The sequence below is a fragment of the Camelus ferus genome, chromosome 4 (assembly GCF_009834535.1).
Source record: "Camelus ferus isolate YT-003-E chromosome 4, BCGSAC_Cfer_1.0, whole genome shotgun sequence".
NCBI lineage: Eukaryota > Metazoa > Chordata > Mammalia > Artiodactyla > Camelidae > Camelus > Camelus ferus.
This window is the reverse complement of record NC_045699.1, coordinates 69,318,405-69,344,084: the sequence shown is the minus strand read 5'-3', so window position 1 is coordinate 69,344,084 and position 25,680 is coordinate 69,318,405. Positions and strand designations below refer to the sequence as shown.

Genomic DNA, 25,680 nt, shown 5'->3' with positions numbered 1-25,680 from the left:
TTTGGTCTTGCCTCCTCTGATGATGCAGAGTGAGGATAACATCTGGGACCCCAGCAGCCATTGCTGCCACCCTAACTGGACCAGCTGACACCATGAGGAGGGCAGAGGGAAGAGAACTGCCGAGAAGCCAAGCCAGAGCCTCAACAACGTCATGAACCTCTGGATCAAACCATACCTGAAGCCCACAGCCACCTCTGCATTGTTCTATTACATGAGCCCATAATTCCTATTTTAATTGGATGTGGGCAGGATGTGGGCAGAATGTGGGCAGAAGCTATTTCTGGATGGCAAATAATGAGAGAACTTCCATTCTTCAACGTTCATGTTTTACATTGTTTGCAGTTTTACAGTGAGCATGCAGGAAAATCAATGCTGGTGTTTCCATCCTGAGCAAACAAGTTGGCCATGGGCCTGTGGCTTGAAGAACCAGTGGGTGGCAATGTTAGTAATGAAGGAGGAAGGAGCGAACTGGGGGGAAAGATAGCAGTTTTAACCTGGGGCACGGGAGGCTTCTGTGGAGCCCCCATGTGGGGACTTTTAGGGGCTGGCCCTTAGGAGGAAAAAATTGAAGTGAAGGAGAGTCAAGGTGGAGGCAAGGCCTTACTCATCAGCAAAGTAGATGATGCATCTTCCCCCAGTATACTCCCTTTGGGGGCTGTCACAGTATCTCAAGGAGCCCCGTCGTTGGAGCCGATGACTAAGGCCAGCTGTGAGTGGCAGAACCCATCAATCTATACATTTCTTAGAAGTGGCCTTCTAGCCACCTTCCATTAGCACAGGTGGCAGGGACCCCTCAGATCCAGCTGACAAATTGATTCCTCAAGCCTGAGCCGATGCTCCAAGGATGGGTGTAAATTACAGCAGCAACATGCTGAGACTTTCCACTGCTTAGAATGACATCCCATCCACAATCCACTTTGTCCATCAAGGCTCCTGAGATGTAGGCCAGGCAGCCTTCTGCCTCAGTTTCACTAGGAAAGAACTTTAGGCACAGAGAGGCCAAGCAACTTGCTCACAGTCACACAGTGAGGCAGAATTTGCTGGAATTTGAAACCAGTTCTCCTGCCTCCTGACCTGGTCTCCTTTCTACTGCTTCCTGCTGGTCCTCACAGCAGGGATTGGGGCAGGGAATTGTTTGGGGTGAAGCTCAGCCATTGTGGCCCAACCTGCCTAAACCTGGCAGGGACTGAAGAGGTAGGGGGTGAAGAAGCTCCCTAAAGGAGTGAAGGGAGGGACCCCAGACAAGGGAAATTTCTGCCCAATCCCCACATCTGCCCTGGGCCCACCAAATGTCCTCCCCTGTGCCTTAAGTGTGCAGTTCTATGCTCTATATTGGTTACTACATTGAACTTTAAAACATCCTCTTCTGAGCCCATTTTATAGGCAAGGAAATGAAGGTTCAGAAGAGTTAGGTAATTTGCCCAAGACAACACAACTAGTGAGGAACGGAGGCCTCTGGCCTGTTGGAGCTCAGAGACTGTGCAAAGGCCCTGAGGTGGGGGCCTGGGTACAGGGCGCACTAGAAGAACTGTCAGGAGGATAACAGGCTGGGGCCAGCGGGGAAGCCAAAGAGGTCCTTCTCAGCCCGATCCAAATCCTACTTTCTCAAGCAGAAGGCTCTGGCCTCCACAGGATGTAGCTTCTTGCCCACGGAGCAAGGCTCCATCCACCCTGGCCTTGGTTTCCTGTTCGGAGGGGAGAGGGCCACAGGCCTCTGGAGTCAGGAGAAGTAGGAGCAGCTTCAGGGGCGAATTTTTTTTTTTTTAAGATCCAGAAAATGAGAGAAGTCGGTGAGGGCGTAGTGGGGCACGTCTGTTCACAGATGCAGCGCAGAGGATGGGACTTTCGTCCTGTCTGCTCCATCCAAGACTCCCGTCCCCGGGGCAACGCAGGCTGGGGTGCAACTGGGGCCATCGGAGCCGGTTCGCACGCTCCAGTAAGGCGTGGGGCGGCCGGGCCACGTTGCGCCTGACGCAGGCGGCGGGACCCGGCTGTCCCCGAGCGCCCTTCCCGGGGGCCGGGGGCGCGTCTGCCGGGAACGCGCGGACACATGCGCGCGCGCACACACACACTCGCACGCGCGCTCACGGAGCTGGCGGAGACGCCGAAAGGAAGCAAGAAGTGAAAGTGAGCAACCTCTAGTGAAAGAAAAAGACACGCACAGACAGCTCGGGAATTCATGCCGGTGGCGGCGGGCTGGGCGCGCGCGCGCGCGCGCGGCGCGTTCCCGGCAGCTGGACGCGCTCTGGGCGACCCCTGCGGAGGAATCGCCATCTCGGGCAGCCACCTGGCTGGCTCGCGTCCCCCAGGCCCTGCGGCGGCGAGGCTCCCTCCCCTTCTCCTGGTTCGGGCCGCCGGCTCCTCTTGTCGCCCCCCCCCCCCCCCCCGAGGGCACACTGCTGGGCCCCCGGCGGCTCTCAGCACGCGCACCGCGGAACCCCGCGGCCCGGCGCTGGCCAAGTCCTGCTGCCAGACGCGGGCTTTAGCCCAGAGCCCGCAGGGCCCTTGGCATTTGAGTCCCTTCGCACCCTGCCCGTGTCCCCCACCCCCACCCCCGCCCCCACGCCTCCGCGAGCCCGCACGGACTGCTCCCAGCGGCGCCAAGACCCTGTAGTGGTCGTTGCTCACGTGGCCTTGGCCAGAGCCCATCTCCCCGAGAGGGACTCTCCAAGTGACCTCCCTGGGAGACCAAGGGCCACTTGGCTGATGAGAATAGCTCCCAGACAGCAGCCCTGGGGCCTCGGAAGCCCCCCTCCCCCATCCCCTTCCAGAACCAGCTTTTCCAGCTTGGCAGCAGAGTCAGGTTTCTGGCCAGTGTGGACTGTTTTCCACCCCTGGGGCTTGGGTGGGAAGAGAGAAGACAGGGAAGCTGCTTTCCCACGTGGTGTTCTGCCGTTCCTGCACCCCCTCCTCCAGAGGCACCCCAGGGACCCTCACAACTGAAACAAACACAGGCCCTCTCTTAACAAAAAAGGCCCAGATGCTGGGGCGCTCCTCCAGTCTTTCGGACAATCATCAGGTAGAAGCCTTGAATAGTGTTGCAAAGGCTGCGAAGTCTGGTGCTCTTGGTGGGCTGTAAACAGCACCTAAAGTTCTTAAGAGGTACAGAAGGGTGTGGCTTTTCCCCAGGGGTGAGCAAATCAGTGGGAGAGTTGGAAGACTCATCCCAGACCTGGTCTCAGCTGGGTGAGGTCCTGGAGTCCCACAGGGCGTCCTCCAGTAACGAGGATGCAGAAAGAACACATCTGTCCCAGGCCGCTCAGAGCTCCTAGCCTGATGGGAGCCAGAGAAGTAAACAATCAAAATACTGTGTGCTGAGCACTCCGGAGGGGCCTGAGCCAGGGAGACATCCCAGAGGAGGTGACGTGGGGAATGAGAAGGGGTTCCCTGCAAAGGCAGGGATGTGGGGGAGCAGGGCAGGCTCAGGAGGCTACTGACCCCAGATGCCCCATGTTCCCAGGCTCTGCAGACCCCCAGATTGCAGAGAGTGAAAGACGCTATCAAAATCAAGGTAAGGATCTCTCCGAGACTTGGGGCGCCTTTCACTCTAAAAGTGGAGAAACTGAGGGCCTGAGAGGTAGAGCAAGCTGCCCAAGGTCACCCAGATGGCTGGACTTTGGGCTGAGCCCCAGCACATAGTAAGTGCTAAATAAATGGAACTGTGAGGATTCAATCCAGGGAGCCAGGTCCCTCCCTCCCTTCCTACCAATCTTTGTTGAGTACCTTCCACGTGGTGATGAAGACACAAACACTAGCCTGGCAAACAAGTGTTAAGATAATTTTAGCTGTTGATAGTGGGGTGACAGTGAGTGACTGGGGGTACTCTGAGCTGAAGGACAAGCAAGGACAAGCCAAAAGAGGATTTGGGGACCCAGTACACCAGACAGAGGGAGTGGCAAGTGCAAAGGCCCTGAGGCAGGAATGTGCCTGGTACGTAAGACAAGCAGAAAGACCACCTTGTGGCTGGAGCAGAGGGAGGGAGGAGTATGCAGGCCACGGAGAGGAGTTTGGGTTTGATTTCAAGTACATACCTCACGTGTGATTGGCGTGGAGCGGTCAGGAAGAGCTGCTGTGGGAGAACCCACGCCCTGACCGCAGCAGGCTGGAGAAGCGGCTCCAGGATGAGTATTTGGAATGCACATCTGCTCTTCATTCCCCTGACTCCTTCCACCGCAGCATTTTCTGAGAGCCCATGGCCAGGAGGGAGGGGTGTATAGTCATGCATCCTGGACAGAGCGCTGCTTTGGCTAAACTTCCCAGCAACTCCTGAACCCTGCATCCTCTGGGTCACCCTGGTTTGCCGCCACCAGTGGAACATCATCACCACCGTCACCAACAGAAGCATCGTGGTGGGTAACATTTGTTGAACACTCATTATACCAAATCCTGAGTCAGGCCCTTTATATGTATCTGTGAGCTCTGTGCCCACTTTACAGATGAGAAGAGCAAGAGAGACAAAGGCACCCAGCCAAGATGACCTGCTTGATGTGCAGATTCAAGCTCCAGGGAACATCTGGGCCCTGAGTGTCAGAGCTAGAGGCTTTGCTGGGGGTAGGAGTGGTGCAGGTCATGGAGGGAGAGCAAACCTGAGAGAGAGAGAGAGACGTTGATGCTTCTCCAGCCTTGAGCTAGAAGTAGCGTGCACAGTTGGTGTAAGTGTGCACACACACAAACACACACCTGCATGCACTCATATATAAAAATGCATGGATCCAAGTACATGCACACGGGCATGGCACACACATGCAGGCACTAGGTGCCTTGTGCACACATGCATACAACTCTGTACACATACATACTTGTACATATGTACGTGAGTTTACCACACCCACACGTAAGCATACTGCAGTGCACATGCTCCTGGACATACACAATACGTGCTCACGGAACCTCATAATAGACCATCTGCACATTTCTTTTCTTAGCAATTATCATGGTTCATTCATTCATGCAACAAACATATGTTGAACCATTTTCAGTGCCTGGCCAGGGGGTGAGCACAGCACACCCAGCCAAGAGGACCCACAATCCCAGCCTGACTATCTTGGAGCTCACAGTATAGGCTGAGAGAAGACAGACTGTAAACTGTGGACTAAAATCTTTAAGGACATTTGTCACTGGGGCCCTGGAGCAGAAGCCCAGGGATCTGGGGGTTAGGAGGATGGGAGAGCTGGTCTGTGGGGACTCCCCAGAGGAGGTATGTTTCCATGAGTCAGAGGTTTGGTCAAATGACAAGTCACAAAGGAGTTTGATCAGAAGGAAGCGGTTAGTGTGATGGATGGGAGAGGCTTAGAGAGGCCTGAAGAGCCTGGGGTCAGGGGTCTGCTGACTCAGACTGGCCCTGCTCAGGCCCAAGAGTGCCCACTCACTGACTCCCTCCCACCATGGTGAGTCCCCAAGGGCGGGGCCAAGGCTGGTGCTTCCTCTCTGTGCACCCTCTACCCCAGCATCCAGCACAGGTGAGTGCTAGCTCCTTAAACAGGATTCAGGTCTGCAATCTGGGAGCAGACACAAGCGATGCTCTATCTCTGCCCTTCCCTCTCCTCTTCTCCCTCTTCTCCTCCCCTCTCCCCCTTTCCCTGTCTCTCTCTCCTTTTCTCACACACACAGTCCTAGCTCTCAGTTTCCCTGCCTGGGCAGTGGAGGGTGCCAGCGCTTCCCTCACAGGGCTGTGAGGGTGAGTTGATGGGAGGCCATGGCTTGGCCTGTTTCCCATTTCTCCAGGCAAAGATCAGTCCTGCAGGGGGAGGGGGCAACAGTACCCCCAACCCTGCCCTGCACCCCCATCTCATCCACACACACAACTCCCCCACCACAGCCCCCACCCCCATTATACCTCATAGATATGCCCCACCACTATCCTACACTACTCCACACACACACACACACACACACACACACACACACACACACACACACACACAGCCGCGGGCAGGTTCCCACAGGGCCACCTTGGGCAGCCCAGCCAGGTTCACGTCCCCACTCCAGCCCACCTCCCTCTCAAGTCCTGGGCAGGGCAGTGACAGGCCACTGGCCCCCGGACCCCCCTGACCCTGGCTGCAGGGCTCTGCTCATTGATCCAAGATGCTCTTTCCTTTTCCTGAGACGCTTCTCTGAAGGATGGAAAAATCGATGCCCACGGAAGGAGCGGGTGCAGGGAAGGTGCAGACAGCAGCGCTGGAGAGAAGACCCAGGGCGGGGGGAGCCAGCCTGGGGTCCCCGGGCTGCAGCGGCTGCGGCAGTGCCTGTTCCCGTCTCCCAGAACAAACTCAGAGGCGGGCATGGTCAGCACAGGCCCGGCAGTGGGCTGGTTTTAATTTTTATTATTATTTTGTTCTGATGACCAAAGCTGTATATGTTCATGTAGAAAATCAAAATCACTGAATCCATCCCCAGAGGTAACCTCCCTGTTAATGTGTGTAGTCAATCCTTCCAGCCTTTTTTCTCTGCACATTGAATGCACTTTTTATTCTGGCAAAAAATGGACATGCTCAGCTGCTTTTTTTCACTCAACATTCTGCCACCAACCTCCTTCCGTGCTGTTACCTGGTGCCGGCATCATTGTGTCTGATAGCTGCGCTGAGTCATCTTGTTGCGTGGTGGATCTGTGCACCGCACAGGGCTGGGGGGCAGAATCTTGGCCCCTTGGCTGTGTCACCTCGGGCAGGTGGCCTCCACGCTCTGACCTCGCCGCCATCCTCTGTGTGATGGGGCTACAGCCACGTGGTGAGAAGTACATGAAACAAGAGACAGAAGGTACTCATTCCTTGTGGAGCACATCGAAAGCATTCCATCCATGGGTATTATTATTATTTTTTTATCTTTATGGTTATATTGCTAAACCATCATTTACTCAGCCAACCCTCTATTCTTGAACATTTAGGCTGTTTATTCAGATTCCATTAAAGAAGAAGGCTTTAGTGAATATCTTTGCCAAGAAGTCTTTAACAAATCCTCAGCTATTAATTCTGAGTAATTTCTAGGAGGAAAGGTATGCACGTTTTAGGACCAGTCTGTCTGCATCCTCCACATTGCCCCCTAAAATTGTTCTGATGACACTGTATGGGTGTCCTAGGGGTGTCGTGACAAATTATCACAAACTTGGTGGCTTAAAATAACAATCGTATTGCCTCACAGTTCTGGAGGCTGGAAGTCCAAAACTAAGGTGTTGACAGGGCGACACTACCCCTGAGGGCTCTAGGGGAGAATCCTTGGCTCTTCCAGCTTCGGTCCATGGCCCACATTCCTTGACTTGCAGCCCCATCACCCCACGTCCTCCTCTGTCTGTCTTTCTCCCATGTGCTTCTTACAAGGACACTGTCCTATAATCCAAGATGGAGTCCTCATCTCCAGATCCTTAGTTTAATTACATTGGCAAAGACCCTTTTTTCCAAATAAGGTAACAGTCATGGGTTCTGTGGGACAGGACATGCTCATATCCTTTGGGGCTACCACTCAACACACTACACATTTCTATTAAGGAAAGATGGTCATGTAGAATTCCCTTCCCCCTCACCATACAGGATATTCTAATCTTTCTAAAGTATTTGGTCAATTTGATAAAGGTAAAAAGGATCTTTTGTTTTAAAGTGCATTTTTTTCTTTTTTACTGTTAGGTAAGATGAACCTATGTTCATATGCTTGTGTTTCTTGCTCTGCAACGTCTTATTTCGCATACTTGTTGGTCTTTTTTCTTCTTTTTTCTTTTAACTGGTTCATATCCTTTGCTCCATTCCCTGTTAGGTATTAGCTGTCCTCTTCTGGATGTGTGAGGGCTTTTTGTAGATTACAGATATGGAACCTTGATTATATCTTGTAAATATCTTCCTAATTGGTCACTTGCTTTGGGGGTTTTTTCATAGTTCTTCAGTGTACATAACTTTCAAACTTTTCTTTGTAGCCACAGCTTCGAGAACATTTTACCATTAGTTGAATAATTAAACAGGCTTTTCCCACTCACATTATTTTCATCCAGCACTTTTACAGTTTCACTTTTACATGTAAGTTTTTGTTATCTCTGCAATTTATTTTAGTTACAGTGTATGTTAAGGGTAATTGCCTTCCCCCCCTAATTATTGAACAGTTGTCTTAATACCATTTAATAAATAGTCCATATTTTCCCTATTGCTTTTAAATGATACCTTTATAATATATTCAATTGGACTTCTGGTTCCAGTGACCTAGCAGAATGAGCTAATGGTGACACTCCGCTCACTCCTCCCACTGAGAAATATCAACAAACTTTAGCAACAGCAACAGAAATAATTAATCTTGAAAGAAAGAATGGGAAATTCCCAGGTCCTGGAAATTGGGAGGGGAAAACCAGAGCCAGAAACTATTCTGCAACTGAAGATCCCCCAAAAAGGACAAGATCTTCAATGGAGAGGTGCTGACAGCCAAAAATAAAAACCACAGGACAAAATCATCCACCGCAAGGGAAAGTTAGTAGGCAAAACAAGAAGAGGATTCAACCATTAAGAAACTGAGATCGTACCACAGTCTGAAAGAGACTATAAAACAAGTGTGCCTTAAATTATTAAAAGAAAGAAAGAAACCACTAAAGAAAAAGACACTACAAAAAAAGAAGACACAGATTTGAAAGAAAATAAAGATCTTTTAAAAATGCAGCCATTGAAATTAAAATTTCAATGGGTGAGTTAAATAACAGATTAGATACAGCTGAAGAAATGTTCATGAACTTAAAGACAGAACTGAGGGGATTATGCAGACTGTAGCCTACAAAGATAAAAAGATGTAAAGGCTAAAAATAGAAGCAAATAAGCTACAGTGAGGAAGTGTGACATGTCTTAGAGAAGATGTAGAAAAGATAGATTATGAGGAGAATGGAGGAGCGATCATAATCAAAGTGATAATGTCTGAGAATATCCCAGAAGTGATGAAAGCCACAACTCCTCAGATTTAAGAAGTGCATCAATCTCAAGAAGGATAAATAGCAGTGACCGTACACCTAGACAGGGCTACTAAATATCTTATACTAAAGACAAAAAAAAAAAAAAAAAAAAAAAAAGACTTAAAGCAACCAGAAGGGAAAACAGTGCTCTTAGCACCTTACACATTAGCTCTTACACTCTTGGTATTTATTATTATCCACATTTTACAGGTGGAAAAATCGAAGCACAGAAAGTTTAGCTAGACTATTACTTCAGTAACTTTTGTTACAATAAGGGCCCCTAAAGAATCACACTTCCCCTAGACAGTGCCCTTTCGTGATGTGACTTTGCTGCCCCTCCCTTCAAGAGGACACACTTGCCACAAGGGAGAATCTGAGTCTATTTCCCCCACCTCAAGCCTGGACTGGCCTTGAGACTTGCTTCGACCAATGGAATGCAGCCAAGGTGATGTGTGCCTTCCGAAGCCAGACCTTAAATAGCCTTGTACTTCCACTTTTGCTACCTCAGATCATTTACCGTCTTGTCAAGAAGCCCGGTGTAGACTTCTGGTGGAGGAGAACTAAGATGACCTACCTGACAGCCAACACCAACTGCCGGGCTTTTGAGTGAGGCCATCCTGAATTCTTCACCTCAGTTAAGCCCCAGATGAGAGCAGTCACCTTAGGCAAGACCAGCAGAAGAACTTCTCAGCTGAGCCCAGCCCAAATAGCAGTAGATAACTGAGCACAAAATCACGCAATGGTTAGTGGTGAGGTCAGCACTTGGACCCAAGCAGCCCAGGACTCCAGGTCCTATGGTTTGACCACAATCCCACACAGCCTGCAAAGAAACAACAAAAACTATGAGCAACAATAAAAGCCAAAATACAACACAATAATCATATCTTTGAGATGATGAAAGAAAATACTTGTCAATCAAAACTGTCTTTCAGCTAAACTATCCTTCAAAAGTGAGAGCAAAATAAAGATATTTCAGACAAAGACTGAAGAATGTTACCACTCATGAGCTTTGCTGAAAGAACTAATAAAGGATTATCTGAGAATAAAGGAAATCAATTCCTATATCAGATATGTGATGAACAACCAGCAAAGATATTAAAATGTGGGTAAAATCTAACTAAAAGTGGCTATAAAAATCACAATTATAATAATTATAAATGTAGGCTCAAAAATAAGATGTAACAAAAATACTAGGCAATTATACATGGTGACTGGAAAGTATGAATGGAGTTAAGTCATCCTAAAACGTTGTACTAGGAGGAGGGTGGAGAATACTGGTTGAGATTATGTTAAGTCAATTATGCATGATAAAAATTTAAAGATAACCTCTAAAAGGCAGAAATGGAATGTATAACTTTTAAACTGATAGAGGGAAAGGGAGATAAAGACAATACAGTTAGTCCAACAGAAAGCAAAAAAGAAGAGGGAGGGAAGAAAGTTACTGATTTTTTTGTGTGTGTTTATTTTATACCTGACCACTTTTGTAAAACTCTCCCAATATTTAATAGTTTTTCTTTCACTTCCCTTGGGTTTTCAAGTAGATAATTATCCAAAAATAAGGATAATTTTATCTTCTTTTTAGTAGTTGCCCATTAGTTTCTATTTCTTGTCTTACTGCATTGTCTAGAGCTTTCAGAGCCATGTAAAATTATGGAGGCATTATTAAACGTCCTGGCCTTATTCTGGACATGGCTAAGAATGCTTCCAGTATTTTACCATTAAATATTATATTGATTTTTAGCTTGAGATAAATCTCTTTGTCATTGAGTCAGTCAGGATAAGCTAGATTATGCTGCAGTAACAAACAATGTCAAAATCTCATGGCTTGAGAGAAGTTTTTGTTTCTGTTTGTTTTGTTTGTTTGTTTTTGTTTGCAGGGGACATAATTAGGGTTATTTTTTTTTTTTAAATGGATGTACTAGGAACTGAACCCGGGAACTCATGCACGCTAAGCACATAATCTACCACTGAACTATATTCTCCCCACCCCAAGAGAAGTTTATTTCTTATTCACATTAAGTTGGCTGTGAGTCCAGGCAGTTCTCTCTATGAGTGGCTCAGCATTGAACCTCCACATCATCAAATGTTCCTGTGTTTAGGGAAGCAAAGGAAATAGAATTGGAGATTCTTGTACCAGCAATTAAGTGCTTCTACTCAGAAGTGGCACACAGCTCATGTGGCCCTGCCAAACCCCAGTGGAAAGTGCAATGCCTGCCTGGAAGGAGGATGGGAAAGATTGGCAAACATTGCAGGTATCACCATAACCATGTGATGGAAGCATCCTTTCATTGCTCATTTTAGGCTTGGGACCCTTAAAGACCCTAAGAGTCAGCTTAAAAAGTCATTGAGCCTTGGCTGTCTGGTGAGCAGATGTCTGTTTCTCGTAACCCAAGGAGTTTCAACCAGGATAGTTTGCTGGTACTTTATTTAGGACTTTTATCTTATTCCTAAGCACCACTGGTCTATAGTTTTGTGCTATCTGCCAACTCTTTGTTTTAAGGTTGTGCTACATTCTTAAGATAGTTGGGGAAGTTTTCCATCTATCTTGTATCCTGAAACAGAATGTTTGAAATATTTGAATATTTGCCAGTAAAAGTATCAGGACCCAACACTTCTCAAGGGAGTAGCTCTCTCCTTACCTTTTCAGTTTACCCTGTAGTAATAGGGTTTTGGGTTTACGTCTACTTCTTGAATTGATTTTGGCTATATAAATTTTCCTATAAAAAATATCTGCTTATTCATATTTTCAAATTTATTATCATAGGGCTTTACTTAATATAATTTAATTAAAAAATCTTTGTTCCGATTGTTGTGCATTCATTTCTTCTGCTTTTTATCATCGAATCTGCTAGAAGTTTTCCTCACTTACTAGATTTTTCTTAAAGTCGTAAACTTCTCTTTGATTTCTATTTTTTCTCTTCTCTAATTAGCTAAATTCTGCTTTTTATCTTTTTGACTTCTACGTTTCCTTATTTAAAAATTTCACCTCATTGAGCAATGAATACAAGTTACATTTTAACCACGTTCCCATATGTTTAGATATGTGGTCTTTGCAGTGTTAGTATTTTAAAATAGCTTGTCATGCAGGTTTTATTCAGAGCTATTTACAAAAGTGGTTTTTAATTTTCAAGTGGTTGGGTTTTTAAATTTAAATTTTTTGTAATAATTTCTAGCTTAATTGTGCTGTGGTCAAAGAATGAGGTTTTCACTATATCTGCTTTGGGGATTATATTGAATTTTTCCTTATGGCCTAATATATGATCAATTTTCATAAATGTTTGATGGGCTCTGGCAAAGAAATGAGTATCTTTTATTTGTCAGGTACAAAGTTCAGTGATTAAGTCAACCTTATTAATTGTATTATTCCAATCCTATACAAATGTGGGAGGGGGAGGACATTATTTAAACACAACTCAAAGACAGAAGTCTATTAAGTCTCCTCCAGTGGTTTTTTTGGTTATCTTCCTATGTGTCTAAGTTATCCCTTCCCCTGGTCAAGTCTAATGCTACAGAGGACACAAAAGATCATAACAATCAGCTCTTTACTGTGACCTCTGTCCTATGTCACGCTTTTTGCCCGTGACTCTTGGTCTGATGTGAATATTACTACCTTTGCTTTCCTTTGACTTGAACTTGTCTCATGTAACTTTGCCCAGTCTTTTATTTTTAACTGTTTCGTGTCCTTTGCTTTTAAGTGTATTTCTTATAAGCACTGTATAGTTAGATTTCCTTCTTAGTTTTCATTTTATCCAGTTGGAGAGCCTTTGACATTTTACTAGGAAAACGTCATGCATTTATACTCATTGTAAACATTGACCCTGCCGATCTCACTTCAGTGAGAAAGCTGGTCTCCGCCTTTTCCTTTACCCTCTGGGCTACTTCCTTTTATTCCTGCACTTTGTTTTATGGACTCTGAATTTTTGCCTCAGTCTTCTCCAGACTTTGGTTATTAGCTATTTTATTTTGAATTGCACTCAAAGTTATCTTACATTGAAAACGCTTTCATTTGTAGCTGCCTGATCATCCAAGGAGAATCAGAAACAGTGTCTCCTGGATTCTTCTAATTAAAGATGTCTCTTGGGTCCATCCACATTTTGATCTTCACTGATGTGACTTAAAGCTCTAGATCCAGATGGTTAGATTATTATTTTTTCATTCTATGATTTCTCATTTAAAAATAATTTTTGACATTTGTATTCAGTCTAGAAATGTTATTTACAATAAATCTTTAGACTCGCTGCCTTTTAATTGGTTTCATTGCTAATGCCCAGACTTTTTAAGCCACAGAGGTTATCATTCTTAGACTCCCAGCAGTTAGGAGCATACCTTTTAGTAACAAATGCTCAGTATTTCCCCCAAACCTCATAAACACGGCTGCCTTATCACTTAGCTTGACACAGTATGACACAACCTAAACCAACCTGGGTTTGTTCTTTTATAAGTAACTCACTTTCCTTCCTGGAGGCATATACAACACTGTCATTATTTGCATAAATCGCAATGTTTTCCAGACCATGTCTCAGTAGAACATGTCTCTATTTATTTCCCCTAGAATGCGGTGAACTTTTCCAGTTTGTACATTCAGATCTTTTTGTTTCATTCTAATTCACAGGTGAGCTTTCCTCCCTATGTTCTAAGCCATCTCTTATTCTAGCCTTTTCTTCAAGAATCCCAGTTATGTGTTTGCCATCTCCTCATCTTTATCACTCTCTTATATCTTGTTTTCATCTTTTGATTTCATCATCCTTTTTAGAAAACGTCTCAAGGTTGGCCTCTCCATCACCAATTTCATTTTCTGCGTTACAACTTCTGCTTTTTACTGCCTCCAGTGTGGATTTGAATTCTGCTTACTCTGCTTTTTTCTTTCCTTGCCTTCTTTCTTAACCCCGCCCGTTTTAGTTTCCTAGCTGCTGTACCAAGTTACCACAACTGGGTGGCTTAAAACAACAAAAAGGTATCCTCTCACAGTTCTGGAGGCTGGAAGTTGGAAATCCAGGGGTTGGCAAGGTTGGTTCCTTCTGGAGGCTCTGAGGGTGAAACTGTTCTGTGCCCTTCGCCTGGCTTGTGGTGGCTACTAGCAGCCCTTGGCCTTCCTTGGCTTGTAGCTGCATCACTCCAATCTCTGCCTCCATCTTCACATAGCCTTCCCCTGCTTCTCCTCTCCTGTCTGTCTTCTCTTCTTATATGGACACTTATCATTGGATTTAGGGCCCACCCAGTTAATCCAGGATGATTTGATCTTGAGATTCTTAATTATATCTGCAAAGACCCTTTTTCCAAATAAGGTTACATTCACAGTTACCAAAGGTTAAGACTTGGATATATCTTTTTGGAGACCACAGTTCAATGCACTGCACCATCCATGTCTACATCCCTTTTTTTTTTCCAGGCATCTTTTTTTTTCTCTTTGGAGGAGGAAGGTAATTAGGTTTATTTATTTACGTATTTACGAATATATGTACGTATGTATTTATTAGTGGCAGTACTGGGGATTGAACCCAGGACCTCGTGTGTGTGCTAAGCATGTGCTCTCCCACTGAGCTCTACCCCCCCCTCACATCCCTTTTTTAATATGCTTATGCTGCCTTTTCACATCTGTTGGGGCTGCCCTGTGCTTTCCTGATCCTGTTTTGCAGAGTATGGCTTTCCCATTAAAGTTGCCACATGGTTTCCTGACGTCTTTTGGTTCCTTTAGAAAATCGCTGTCAACCGCCTGCTCTTCAGTGTTTTAGAATGCCAGTTCCCTTTCCACGTTCAGACCGTGCTTTTTCATAGTCCTTTGTTGTTGATACTTTTGCCGCTGTATTGTCCCTCAGACACAGAAACATTAATCTACACTCCACGACTATGAGTACATGGATGCGTAGACTGCCTCTGGTCCTGTCCTCTTATTACTTGTTTGACGGCTCCATCCCATTCTCAGTGTTTGGTCTGGGCAACAGAATCGAGTGGGCTTTGCTCAATCCATGTCCCAGTTTCCAGCAGGCTCTGCCAACTGCAGCTCTGCTGAACGAAGGCAGCATCCGTTCCTGCCCAGCTAAACGATTCTTGGATTTTCTGAACAGACGAAATAAGCAAAAATCCCAGCATGCACTGCTCCTGGGGAGTTTCCCGCTGCTCTCTGACCACCCACCGCCCCCTCTACCGTCACCATGTTTGCTTCTCAGAACACCATGCACCGTGAAAGCCCCCTGCCCTGCCCACTTTCTCTGAATGACCAGGGGTCGTTACTCCAGTACCATCTGTGGGAGAGGGGCAACCATTCAGTCTTCAGACTGGCACAGATTCCAGGTTTCTGAGTGGGGACAAACGATAGAGGAGGTTCTGAGCCCCTTCTTACCTTTGTCCCTGGTCTCTGTGTCCTGAGGTGTCTCTCCAGCACGATCCTCTGCTGTTATCATTAGTATGACTCCTCCCAGATTCTGGCACGAGGTTGGCAGCTGTTTCCCACAATGAGTAAGGTTTTGTCTTTCTCTCTGCCTTCACGGGTATTCAGTGGAAAAATGAGGACGGCTGTATCAGGGTTTCCAGTTACATGCCATTTTATATAGAAGTCTATGGGGGTTTAGTGCTTTTTTTTCTTCAAAGCCCAGACTCATGCATTCATTCACACTTATTTATTCAAAACAAAGTAGTGCCTTCACAGCTTGGATTCATAGTGGATGTCAAGATAAATCAGCTAATAATCCAGGAGACTTCTGCAACGATGGAGGAATAGGGGAAAGATCCAGGCCCCAGGCTCTTCCTCCCTCTGCTGTGCAAAGCTGACGTCCCTCACAATCTCTCTGTCTTGAAGACTTTGTTCTTACGCTCCCAAATTAGCAGTGTGTGAAATCAGACATGTTTGCTGAGAACCCCCTTTGCTCCAGGCACCAGGTGGTTCAGGGGAAAGAAAGCTAGAACCATCAGGATTCCTGCCCTCATGGTGCCTGGTTTCCAGCTCCCTGCTTCAGAGCATGATGCCTTTTTTGTCATCATGGTTTGTGATGATCATTTGATTAATAACCACGCCCAACTCCTGTCAGACTGGCGGCCCCACAAGGACAGGGACAGTATCTGTCTTCTTGGTTGTTAGCACAGCTGGGGCTGGGTGGGGCTGCTTGGAGGAGAGGCATTTGAGCTGGGCTCTGAAGGGTGGATAGGAGTTCGGGATAGATAAGGTGGCTGGGAGCAAGAAAGCGGGGCAAAGTCTCCCTCTCTCTGGACTCTCCTCAGCCCAAACCTGACACTCTCTTGTTCCTATGGTTTCTGCTGCTATGTGGAGAAAATTCTCTCTGAATCTCTTGAGAAGCTGAACTGCCCCAGGGGCTCAGAGAGGATGAAGTTTGCAGGACAGGATGCCCAGGTCTAGGCCTAAAAGCTCAGTTGGGGAGAATGGACAGAGGCCTGTGTTTGCCTCCTATGGACTCCCTTTCTTTATCTTTTTAAAGCAGACATACGTGTGCCCGGCCCACAGTGGCATCCTTGGATTGTCACTACTTTCCAACAGGCACGTTCATGGCTGGGTCTCCTGGATAGGAACCAAAAGTCATTTGCTTTGGAGGCAAGATCTGAGTCAGGCCCAGCTGGGTCTTCCCATCCTTTATTTGCCCGATCCTATTAATAATTAACGGTACAGTAATGAGAATTGCTTTTAATAGAATCTGCTGCCATCACCGCATTCTGTTCCCCGCCAAGGGTTTCCCCCGCAAGGATTCACGCTCACATGGCTGCAATTCCAGCCACCGCACCAGGGAAGCCAGAAGGCCCCTTGCCGATGTCCCTCCCAGCCCCTCCTCCCTCCTGGGCTGGAGCCCACTCCCTGCTGACCTGGAAGCCTCTCTTGCCCTTCTACCATTTCCCACCATCTCCCGTCTTCTCCCTGAAGCCCCACCCATGATCCCTCCAAGGTTCCGACAGTGGAGAGAGGTCGCCCCATCCATCCAGCCAAGCCTGGCGCTGTCACCAGGGCAAACTGGTCCTACTGGGCAGGGACAGGGCAGGCTGGAAGCTGCTGTACATTCAACCTGGGGCAGGCATGAGATCCACATTGTGCATACAGGAGCTGACACTCTGGATAAAAAAGCTCCCTTACAGCAAAGTCCAGTGGGATGGGTGTGGAGGAAAGGGCCTGGCCCGGCCGGGTTAGGTGGGGTTAGTCCCATCTGTTTATGGGACTGTGGAGACAGCATTGTCACCCTTGTCCCCAGCCTCAGTTTATTCATCTGTGGAATGGGGATGAAGATGGTCCCTACCCCGGGAGAATGTTCTGGGGAGAAGGGAGTGAATGGAGGGGAAGCAGAATTATGGGAGGCTCCTTAATACTCGCTCCTGGAAAATACGGTGTGCCCTGAGTTCTGGCCACCATGATGTTATTCGCTGTGTCTTAGTTATGGTATCACAACTCAGAAACCACCTCTGTGTTCAGTAATATGGGACTGGCTCAAATGAGCGTGATCGTATCCACACGGTGGGGCTCTCAGCTGCCGTTGGAAAGGGGGCTTTGCGCCTGTTCCCCAAACTGTACTGGGCCTAGGAACCCTGTGGGAATCCTGGGGGAAGTGCAGGTTCTGGGGCCCCGGGGCTGAGATCCTGCACTTCTCACAGCTGCTGCTCGGGAGCTCCCTCTGAGAAGGAGCGGGTGGAGGCCTTGGCAGGTGGAGAAGTTTGAGTTCTGCTGGTGAAAGGAAGAACCAGGTTGCAAAACAGAGTATTCTGTGACCCCCTTGCTGGGCTCAAAACAGAGCCAGAGCTGCACACCCAGTACGAAGGCTGGAGGCTAGAAGTTCAGGCACTCCAAGTGCAATGGATGGGTGATGAATTACAGATCATTTAACATTTTCTCTTTGGTTTATTGTAATTTCAAAATTATCTGGTTAATATGTGTTACTTCTGTAAATGGAGAAAAATGCTGTCGTTTAAAAAAAAAAAATGAATGTTCTCCTCCCTTCCCTAGAACACAATCAGGGTAATATTCAGCCTAGGAAGACGGGAACTCTGCAGAGACAGGATCAGTGTGGGTACTGGCCTCGCTCCAGAGCCTGCGTGCAGGGCGGTGGGCTAGACCGAGCCGGCCTTGAGGCTCCAGTGCTCAGCGTGTTCCCCACGCCAGGCTAAGCCCTTTGCACCCAGCGTCCCCCCAGCTGCCACATCCCTGGGAGGGGACCATCACTAGACACTGGTATTAGCGCCACTTTGCAGCTGAGGGAGACAGAAGCCCTGGGAAATGAAAACCTCACCCAGGGTCACTCAGCTCTCTGTCAGGGGTGGGAAGGGCCTGCAGGGGGAAGTGGGGGAAGCTGGAAGTCCCTTTCTCCTGGAAGGTCTTTTTTGGGCCTCACCAGAAAATCCAGACAAACAGATGATGAAGATCTTTGAAAATTAGCTGGAGTTTTTATGTCCTGGGAGAGGCAATGGGGAGCCACTGAGTGTTCTAAGTGACGATGAAACGATTCAAGCTGTGGGCAGCTTGGAGCAGAGAGCTGCAGTGACTGGAGACCCAGGCCCAGGCCATGAGGTGATTACAACAGGCCGGGCTGGATAATAAGTAACAAAGACAACAGCAACAACAGTGGTAGTTCACATTTAGGAACATCACATCCAAGGACATGACAGGCACTCTTCCCTTAATCCTTACCACAGCCCTAGGATGGTCATGCTGTGGTTCTTTCCATTTTGCAGGTGGGAGAACTGAGGCTCAGTGCCACGAGGAGGCACAAGTGGGATGGGGACCCAGGTCGTGTGACTCTTAGCACAATGCAACCCCACAGACAGAACAGAGGGAAAGGCAGATGGGCCCCACAGAAGGAGTAGCGTGTGGGGATGGGGTGGGATCAAACCATCCTTCCATCAGCACTAGTGACCCGACTTCCTAGGCAATCCTTGAGCCAAGCTGGAGGGTTAGAGACAAACAAGACACAGCCCCTCTCCTGGAGAGTCTAGTGGGGGTGACAGACCAGTAGACAGACCATGGCACAGGGGTCAGGGCACCTCCCTGGAAGAGGGCAAGTCCCCACTGAGTCCTAAAGAATGAACAGCCCATCCAATGATACATGAGAGCATTCCAGTCCTCTGAACAGCATGTGCAAGGGCACAGAGGCCTGAAAAGTAGCTGGTCTGGCTGGAGCAGTGATATGGGTGCGGAGTGGGAGGCCACTGGGGTGGGCAGGGACCCAGGTCCTCAGAGCCTTCAAAGTCAAGGAAAGGAGCAGACTTCAAAAGGGCCAATAGAGTCACTGGGTCATTGTGAGCTGGGGTGACACTTCAGACCTGCAGGGCGCTTGGTGGAGTGTGGGTTGTGGGGGCCATCCTGAAGGGCATCTTGAAGAGGCTGGTACAAGTGTTCCAGGTGGGAGATGGAGGAGGAGTAGAGAGGGGGTGGCGGGTGGTAGATTGGGCAGATGTGCAGCTTCCGTGGAAGCAGAGTGGCTGTGGGCTGTGGGAGGTGAGAGGAGGAGAGGAAGCGGATGGCTATGTGCATCCTGGGGGCAGGGGTTCCCGGGGTGGGGAGGATGAAGTTTGGGGGGCTCACTGACCCTGTGGGCAGCATGGAGGGGCCGGTGTAGACAGCCACTCCCCAGGGTGCCCTGGATGTCCCACACTTTAGCTGTGGTCCTCCAATCTGGCTGCTGAGAAATTTTGGACCCTGTTCCTGTGGCTCTAGGCCCCTGACTCCCACTACAGCTCCGGCTGGAATCTCTGATGGGGTAGAGGCCCCAGCCCAAATGATTGTGGAGCTGCCTTGAGCTGAGGCAGGGCAGCATCTCATCAAATCCTACCTCCAGCTTTTCTCGGCAGGAGCATCCTTGGGATAATTTACAGAGGGGGGAACAGAGGGCTGCTGTCATGTGCCCAAGGACACACATCTGGAGGGTGATGGGATCAGAGGCTCAGAGACTGTCCTCTGGCAATTTGCCAGTCCAGGCTGGAGGATGGGGGAGGGCTTTGTGGCTCCTGCTCTCTCCCCAGCCTGCCTCTGCCCAGGGACATGGTTGCAGGGGGCGCATGGTGTCCTGGAGCTTTGGTGGGAGCTGGCCTTGGACCAGGAATGGCGGAGGGTCCTCTCCAATCCCCCTTTTCTCCGTTCTCTCCATAGATGCCATCAGCCAGGGAAAGTGAACTGAGCACCCGCAGTGCGCCAGGAGGAGATGCAAGCTGTCCTGCCAACCCCAGAAGGCCGTGGGGAAACCCCAAAATGGCTCTGGGGAAAAGATGGTGGGATGTTGTCAAGTGCAACTGCAGAAGTGTGGGAGAGCCTGGGGATCCCCGCTGGGGATCTTAAGTGTGTAACTGCTCCCAGCCTCACCTTCCCCATCTGTAAACCGGGGGAGTAAGAACCTTTCCACCAGGGATGAGCTCCAGCATGGAGAGCCAGGGGCCACTCAGGACACCTGGACCAACCCCCCTCCTTCAAGATCTGACAGCCCCTCCTACAACCTCTCTGCCCTTTCTTCCTGTCAATTCCTAGGTGGGTCCAGGTTCTAAACCCACTTGCGGGGTCCTGGAGCTCTGGGGGTATGGGGCATAGAGTCTAGAACCTTTGGGGAGGGCCATAGCGTTCTAGAGAAATCCCTCCTGCAGAGGGAAAGTGGCCGGCTTGGGCAGGCCAGGCCTCGGGCGAGGGACCCATAAGCCTCGGACATGCAGTGTCAGTCCACGTGGGAGCCCTGGGATGTCCCCCCCCCCCCAAGAGACCGTGAGGATGACTTTGTGTGTTTGTTGCACAGAAGGGGGTGTGTGTGGGTGTGTGATGTGTTTGCCTCTTGTGGGGGCTGGGGACAGGGAGGGGGAGCCCTGTGTGGTGTGTTTGCCCCGTGTAGGGGCTGGGGACAGGGAGGGGGAGCCCTGCAGCTGTCTCCAGCCCTGGAAGAGCTCCACAAGTCAGGCCTGTCCCTGCCTCAGAGCCACCCCAGGACCCTGATCTGGGAGGATTGCTGTAGCCGGATTAGAGCTGAGAGCTTCAAACAGCGCCGGCCTGGCAACAGGCCTGGAGCCCAGGCTTAAAGGGGCCGCTGAAATTATAAATAGCCACCTCCCCAGTGACTCTCCAGCCCTTCCTGGGAGGAATGTTCCACTAGCCCCTTCACCATCTTCCAGTCTAGCCTCCCAGCTTCGAGGAGGGAGCAGTGGAGGAGCTAGCGCCTGTCAAAAGGGTTGTGCTCAAACAAACAAGAGTTCGAATATTAAATGACACACTGGTTTTACATTGCAAGGAGTGGGCAGTGTGTGCCAAGAGACCCTTCCAGCTGGTGACCCTGAGGGATCCTTCCATTATTAACGGACGGACATGCTTCCCTCTCCCCAGCTCTCTCGCATTTTTTGTCTCAGGCTCAGAAATGGCTTAAGGGGAGGGGCTCGCATCCAACTCCCGGGTCTAGGCAACCATGCCATCCATCTGGCCTCTCTGGAACTCAGTTTCCCCACACCTGGAAGGGAGGAGAAGGGCAAGGAGGAGAGATACAGGGAGCAGGCAGTGTAAGCCCAGGACCAGTTCTGGGTCAGGCATTGAGCCAGATGCTGTCAAGGGAGGGATCGATCACCTGTGAGCCCAGGTCCCAGCTCACAAAAAGCATGTCCAAGAAACTCAGTTTTGTTGGGCTTGTTAAATGGCTGGTCACCACTGGGTCCCTTCAGTGCCCACCAGGCACCTTCTCTCTTAGGGCCTCCCTTTTCTACCTGTGAGTTAAACGATGGACAGGGCAATGGTGACCAGCATGGAGGGTCCGCCCTGCAGGCAGGGGCTGCTGTAGCCCCACTGTACAGATGGGAGACAGAGGCAGGCCAGGTTTGCGGGGGCTTACAGCTCGGGATCACACTGTTAGGACAAAGTTCAGGAAGGATTAGATAGAACTCAGCTCTGTCTCATTCCATACCCGGAGCTCTTAAAATCTCCTACTGTGTGTGCCTGGAACTGATTGCCCCACCGATTAACTGATTGATTAACTGATTGACTGCTTACCTGCCATGGCTCCCCACCTTCCAGGGAGCCCCCTCCCGCCTCCATCGCCCAGTCGCCCCCACAGCCCAGTCCAAGCGCCTCCAAGCCAGGCGCGCCCCAACCACCAGCGTGGTAGGGGGCGTGTCCGGGGCGTGTCCGGGGCGTGGCTCCCGCAGCGTCCCGCCCCCGCCCGCCGGGAGCCGCCTTCCTATTCTGCAGCCCCTACGGCTCTGCCAATCTCCTGCCAGTTGTCAGGGAAACGACCTCTCCCCTCGGATCCTTCAGAGGGCTCCCCACCCCAAGCAGGCGGCAGCTGGGGTCCTCGGATACGAGAGACTGGGGAGACAGAGACGGGAGACAGAGACGGGAGACAGACACCTAGAGACGGAGAGACAGCGAGAGGGAAAGACAAGAGAAGCAGAAACATACAGGGAGAGACAGAGACGCATTACGGGCAGGGAGAGACACAGGCCAGAGAGACTGAAGGTGGAGAAAACAGACAGAGATGAGAAAACAGACCCCCGCCCCCACCAGCGTAAGAGAGGCAGGGAGGTGGATGGAGACTGAGACAGTCACAACCCTATACAGAGATGGGGCGAGAGATCGTGGGAGAGGACAGTCAACCCAGAGACGGGGGGGGGAGGTGGAGGGGGCCCTCCAAAGAGAAGAGACTAGGGCCAGCCAGGGGGAGAGAGTCGGGAGGGGGCGAACTTGTGAAAATAAATATTTATAAATTGAGAGTTTCTAAATTCTTTTTGCATTTCCGTAGTAAATTATTCATCTGTGTATCTCCCTCTCTCCTAACTGCTTAGGGAGCTGCCAAGGGGGGGTGTTCCTTTCTGTGCTGCCTCCGCCCCGTCTTCCCGACCCTCTTCCTCCCACCTCCTTCACTTCTCTCCCTCCCCCCCCCCCCCGCTTCTTCCCCTCCCCTCCCCTCCCTAATCCTCTCCTTCCTGCCCCTTCCTTGTCTCCTTCCTCTTCTCCCCACTGCGTTTCCTATTCCCACTGACCCCTCTCGGGTCTCCCGCTCCCCCTGCCCCTTCCCTACTTCTGCTTCCCACCTCCCCCTCCTTTTCCGGCTCGGGTTGGAGCCGGGCACCGGAGGCAGGCGGGGAGGGGCCGCCGCCCGGAGGTGGCCGGCTGCCGCGCTCTGGCGTTTCTTCTCCGCCTTAAATAAGAATAATCGTCTAAGTCAGCGGGGCTGGGATTAAAAAAACACTCGTCGCTGGCAGTCTGGCACCCCCAACAGGGACCACGGAAATCTTCCTCCAGAGGACTGGGGACACTGGAGTTGGGGGGAAGGTGAGAGCTGGGCCAGGAGGGGGCTGCGGTCCCAACAGGCTGGAGCCAGAGGCCACACTGCTTCCTGGGGACCTGGACAAGCCCCTCAGCTTGCTGAGCCTCAGTTTTCTCCTCTGTGGGATGGGGTCAAGGCCTAACTTTCTGTTCTCTACAACCAAACCCTCTCTCGAGTCTGTTTGGGAGTCTAGAATCAAGGCCCCTCTGACCCATCCCCACAGCTTATCAGGCACAAAGGAGGAACAGGGAAACAAGTCTTCACGGTATCACTGAGTTCCTGAAATCAGGCAAGGAGTGGGGAAAAGCACGCCCAGCCAGCGCCCCCACCCCCACCCCCGTCATAGGGGCCACACCACTCAGTCTGTGGCCTTGAGCAGAGTACCTCAGTTTCCTCATCTGCAAACTGGGCCAGTGATGCTTCCCTCCCCTTGACCAGGGTCCAGGGTCCTCCTCTGTAAACAGCTACACACTGCACACATGTCAGAGCTAAGCAGCAATTGTTCCCTGCTCCATATCACCTGTGCCCAACCCCCTCCCCCACCCCCACCCCCACCCATAGCTTCCAGGTCACCCACATTAAGCAGCAGCGGGAGAGGAGGAAAGAACCTCTTCTCTCCCAGCAAGGAGTGGTCAGTCAGCACCAGAGAAACCAGGGTTGGTGGTGGATCAGAGCCTCTCCTGTCGCTGAGACCAGCCCGGAAGTCACAAGCAAACCTTTGAGGATTCTTCAGAGATCTACATCCTTTTTCTCCAAGCGATGATGCTGTCAGTGGAAGGTGGCCCTCCCCTTCTGGGCAAGGAGGTCTGGGTGTTAGGTCCTGAGTTTGATTCCTGATCCTGCTGTTTGACCTCAGCCCAGTCCCTTTCCCCTCTGGGGTGAGAGTTCCACGTTTCTTTCCAGCCCCCACCTGCTTACAATCCTGATTATTGCTACAATGCTGAGCGCTGCTCAGGGCCTCACATCTCCTTTCATTCCCCCCACACCGCTCTCATCTAGGGCCCAACGACTACTGCCCCATTTTACAGATGAGGAAGCTGAGGCTTGGAGTGGGGACTTGCCCCAGGTCAAGTAGCTGGACAGCAGTTGATGGAGGTTCTGGCTTTGGTGACACAGAGGGGTGTCTTCACCCAGCTCCCTGACCTGCCCACAGGGACATCCTCGGTGAGGTCAGTGCTGCCCAGAGGGAAGGTGGCCCTGGGGGTCATAGTTGCCCAGCTTGCCCCAGCTTAGTGACCTCAGGTCTGACAGGTACCCCCAGACACACCAGTCTCTGATTTGAAGACTTCTTTTCTTTCTGTCTTTTTACATAAGCACAGTGAGAAATGCATCGGGAAAATGACCCTCTCTGGATATCTCTCTGAACTGTATCCTGTGGCCAGCGATGTCCTTGCTAGCCTAAAGTAGTGGCTTTCAAGCCTTTCATAGACCCTAGGGGGCTTTGGGGGAGGGAGGGGGCAAGGAGGGCCAGGCGGGTAAGCTCGGCTCTGTTCAGTATGGGTCACTTGGGGAAGATTTATTTTGAGAAGGAGTAAGACACAAGATTGAGATGGGAGGGTGTGTGGAAAAAACCGGTTTGAAACCCACTGTTGTAAATAATTAAGAGCCATTTGGGACCGAGAACTGAGGCTTCCCGAGGTTCCTCCACCCCACCTTAGGTAACTCGGCTCTCCCCCAGCCCCTCCTCCAAGGATGAGCAGACAGAAACAAAACTACAACATAAGGGGGCCTCTCTGAGGACCAGAATCCTCTACAAGATCACTGCATTCAGTCACTTCAACAGGCCCACCGAGTGGGTGCCATCATTTTCCCACAGTGTAGATGAGGAAACTGGGGCTCAGAGACCTTAAGTCATTTGCCCAAGGTCACACAGCCAGTGCAAGGCTCAATTCGGACACTCTCGGATTCATCTGAGTCCAAAACCCACGCTTCTGACACTGACTGCCCTCCCCAGAAGAAGCAGTGTGATCACCCTGTGCATGTAGTTGGCCCTTGCCTCCATCCTGCTCACAGTCAGTGTCAAGCCATCCCCGAGGATTTTTGGGGCACCAAAAGGACTCACGGATGCTCATGAACAGGTCTGAGGAGCTGCAGATAGAAACAGCCGTGGCTCCTGCTCTGGGCACTGCCTTGCTCTCCACACACCCACCCCTCAGCCAGGGCCCCTCCACCCCCGCTATGGTGACAGCCGTGTTTGCCACTCCCCAATAGAATTGTCCCTAAAGCACTGGAGCCCTTGTGTGTCCATGAGGCCCCAAAGCAGGGCTGCTAGGCTTCCTCAAGTCCGTTTTCCTTAAACTCCCCTTTCCCTCACATCCGAATTGGACTGGCTTCTGGGGCCACCACCACCACGCTGCCCCTCATCTTGCCAGGCCCTGATTAGTCCTGAGCCGTGGCCCCTTTCCCTGGAAATGGAGGTCCTCCCAGGTGGGAGGTCTGATGGAAACAGCCTGGGATTAGGCCCACCCCTCCACCCCGCTAGAGAGACAGGTGGGATCCCCCAGGGCCCAGGCTGGGGCCTGCTCTGTGCTTGCGTTGCAGATGGTGGGTGGGGGT

The 25,680-nt window shown here is 50.2% G+C and overlaps 1 long non-coding RNA gene across 1 annotated transcript; it reads right to left on the bottom strand.

Moving 5' to 3' along the window:
• Positions 1 to 3,065: 3,065 nt before the first annotated feature.
• LOC116663285 lies at positions 3,066 to 15,387 on the bottom strand. Its single transcript, XR_004319524.1, has 5 exons — positions 15,252 to 15,387; positions 9,486 to 9,731; positions 6,547 to 6,713; positions 4,032 to 4,586; positions 3,066 to 3,273 (listed from the first exon to the last, which is right to left on the bottom strand). It is a non-coding gene; the product is annotated as an uncharacterized LOC116663285 (long non-coding RNA).
• Positions 15,388 to 25,680: the final 10,293 nt, after the last annotated feature.